We start from the raw sequence: 3,520 nt of genomic DNA on the forward strand, positions 1-3,520 counted from the left end.
GAGTACACCTTATCTTGGGTACCATTCTCTCTCTGCTTCCCAGCTGCTATGGGATAAGCAGTTTTCCCCTTCACCCCATCTGTTCTGATGCTCCACTTCACCACAGGACCATAGCAATTGTGTCAACAACCTATGAGTGAAAAATTCTGCCATCTTAAACCAAAGTAATTTTTTCTTTGTATAGTTGTTTTTCTGGTTTGTTTGTTTGTTTGTTTATTTATTTATTTAGTCATACAAGTAGATGGCCATCAAAGAACTGAAAGGCTTTCTGCTACTTTGAAATTCTTATAGCTGGTTACAATTCACTTGTTGTGACAAGTATAAGCTAAACATTCCCTACAGACAAAGGACAAAGGAGAGTTAGCTGGGTGGGAGTAAAGAAAGTCTACATCAATTACGGGAAATATTAAATCCTGTAATTTCAAGTCTAGCATCTAGGTTAAAGAGTGGTATTATGTGTACCTCAAAGGGTTTGGGCAGCCCACTGATGGCTTTGTTAGCTGCAACACACACACATGGTCTTTCCCTCCACTTGAATCATTACGTCCTGTGCATTTCTTTAGTAAACATTTCAATTTCCTAGAATTTCTGACTTCCTAGAATTTCTCCCGTGGCTTCAGCCTGCCTGTAATTACTCCACACATCATCCATCTAGGAGATCCTGACACTGTCATACATTGCTTGGAATCCACGGTCTTCTCTTGTGACAGCGTTGGCTTTGTTCCTGTGTCTCTGCTATACCAGCCCTATGCAGAGAAGTAGTCATGTGCCAACTAACTACGGATCCAGTGGCCCAGGGGTCCCTGGAAGGCCAGATGTGGGGAAACACTTCCCTAGGTTGCTCTGAGTGAGCAAGAATACTAAGGTTTCAGTTTCAAGGTAAGTTCATTAAAATTAATCACAACTTTTCTACCCATGAACCGGTAGTCACGAAAGTCATCAGTCCTCATCTAGGACATTTCCTTCTTGTCCCCTTGAAATGTCACTGCTTAACTTTCGGGGCAATAGTCACTTCAACAACAAAACTATTCTTGTCCTCAGTTTCACATGGGCCTCTTCTCTGGCCAAACTATAAGTTGATTTTTACAAGTAATTATGTTTAATATTCTCTAAATCTGGCTAAAACAACCACTAATATTCATGTTTTCCTTTCAATTTCTATCAGATTAATTAATTCTTCACCATTTAAAAATTAAATTTCTATTTTATTTTATTTATAAGAAGGCCTTCCTATTTTATTTTATATTATTTTGTTTTATTTTTCAGGCCTCTAAAATCAGCCCCATGTTGCCTTAGGTCATAGACAACAAGTAAACAGGTTCTTTGTCAGAATGTAAAGTGGATGACATCTAGTCTAATTCTAAAAGAGTTCCATTTCCACTTGTTACCTTGTAAGCACTGTCTTCTCTGTCCTCATTACTGCAGCTTCCACACTCCTGGGATCACACTAGAATTTCCCCATTAACCTCCACGTCACATTTTAGAACATCTCCATTCTGCATCTCCCAACCTTCCCAAACTGCTCTCACTACATCATCAGATGTGCTCATAGTGAGAATTCCATTTCATTTGCCAGTTTTCCATATTGTTCATCTTTTTATTTATGTGACAGAACCTTGAAGAATAAGCAACACAATCAAGGAAAGATTTATTTGACTCTTGGTCCCAGAGATTTGAGTGCATAACTGACTGTTAATGATAGACTCTGTTTTCTTTGCCACAGGAATTGCGGCATGGTAGGGAGGAAAGAAAGGAGAGGGGGAGAAAGAAAGAGAGATGAAATAAGAGAGAAGAGGGATAAGAGGGAGATGATATAGGAGAAAGAGAGAGAGAGAGAGAGAGAGAGAGAGAGAGAGAGAGAGAGAGAGAGAGAGAGAGAGAGAGAGAACTAAAGGGTTTTGGAACAAGTTATGTTTTCCAAAAGCAAGTCTCCAGTGACTCCCTTAAAATATGAACTTCCTCTTAACAACCCATCGTAACAGGAGTCCTTCATGGTCCAATGACTTTCCCATCAACTGACAAGTCTCCCACAAAAGACTTCTGAGGAGCACTTTCAAATCCTTACCTAGCTTACTTTGTGTTTATTTATTTATTTTACTAGAGTGACCAACAAATCATTAATTAATGGCTGCCGAGTTTTCTTCAGGGCTGTGACAGGCTCTGCGAGGCTACACATGTCCCCCAAGATGGTTCTGTGTTTTTATACAGACTAGCAGCATTAAATAGACCCAGTAGATTTAAATAAATAAAATTATGTTGGGAGGGAAGAATTTAAGAGGAGGCAATGGAGATAGAGTTGATAAACACACATTACATAGATGTATGAAATTTTCAAGCAATGAAAACAATTAAAATAAAGATTTAAAAATTCTTCCGAGAGAATCACAGGAATGTCGAATATTTGTACACTGTGTGAAAATGTCTTGCTGTGATCGGTGTAATAAAGAGCTGAATGGCCAATAGCAGAAGGTATGGGCAGGACCTTTGGGCAAAGAGGAAGTAGGAGGAGTCATCTAGGCACATGACAGAGATGTGAGGAGACACAGAGGAAGCAGATTGGACGACATGTGACAGAATATAGTTTAATGGGAATGTGTCAATTTAATTTATAAGAGCTAGTTGGAAACAAACTAAACTAAGTCCACACTTTCATAATTAATAAGTTTTTATGTCATTATTTGTGGAATGGTGACCCATAGAAGTGTCTGGTTACATAGTACCTTAACACTTTATTTTGCTTAATATAAATTAGTATGGAAAGACTGGGCTGTTTGGTGGAAAATAAGGAGAAGTCCAACTATAAGAGGCTTTTCCTTAAAGGGTTATGTGCAGCATGCCTACCACAGAATGTGATACACACACACACACACACACACACTCACATTTAATGGACACTAGTACCTATAGCAAGCACTAAAAATGGTAAAACATTAGTTTATTTTTTCCTGAGGAATATCTGGGCAAATAGAGAGGTCTAGGTATATCACAAATCTTCACCTTACTGAGAGTGAAGGAGAGAATGACCAAGGATGGAGCGTGTCAGATACTGCACTTGGTTCTTCTGATGAATCTAGTTTCCCTGTTCCCTGGCTCACAGCACCACTGAATACAGCACTGGCCCCAGATCATCCAGACTGTACAGGTGTCCCTGTGTGTCTGCAAAAACTCAGGGTATCTGCTACATGTATCCCTAAGTAATACACAAATACCTCGACATACAAATATATAAATGAGGGCAAATATTGTCTAATAGAATATTTGTTTACTTTGTAAAGATGTGTTACATTTGTTTGTGTCACAGAATAAGTGTTTAACTGGGAGCTGGTTTTGCAGTCTAAAGAAAATTCCCACTACAGGGAAGCTAATATAAAAGCAAGGTATATCTTTTTCAATCAAAAATAGACTTAATTGAATGAGTAGCATAATTCTTACATATCAAAGTTAAGCTACAGCTATTGTCGAAATGGTCTTTTAGTTTGTGATAAGGGCCCTTCCTTCTGTTGAACTGTGACACAGTGAG

The sequence above is a fragment of the Myodes glareolus genome, chromosome 2 (genome assembly GCF_982192425.1).
Source record: "Myodes glareolus chromosome 2, mMyoGla1.1, whole genome shotgun sequence".
In the NCBI taxonomy this organism is placed as follows: Eukaryota; Metazoa; Chordata; class Mammalia; order Rodentia; family Cricetidae; genus Myodes; species Myodes glareolus.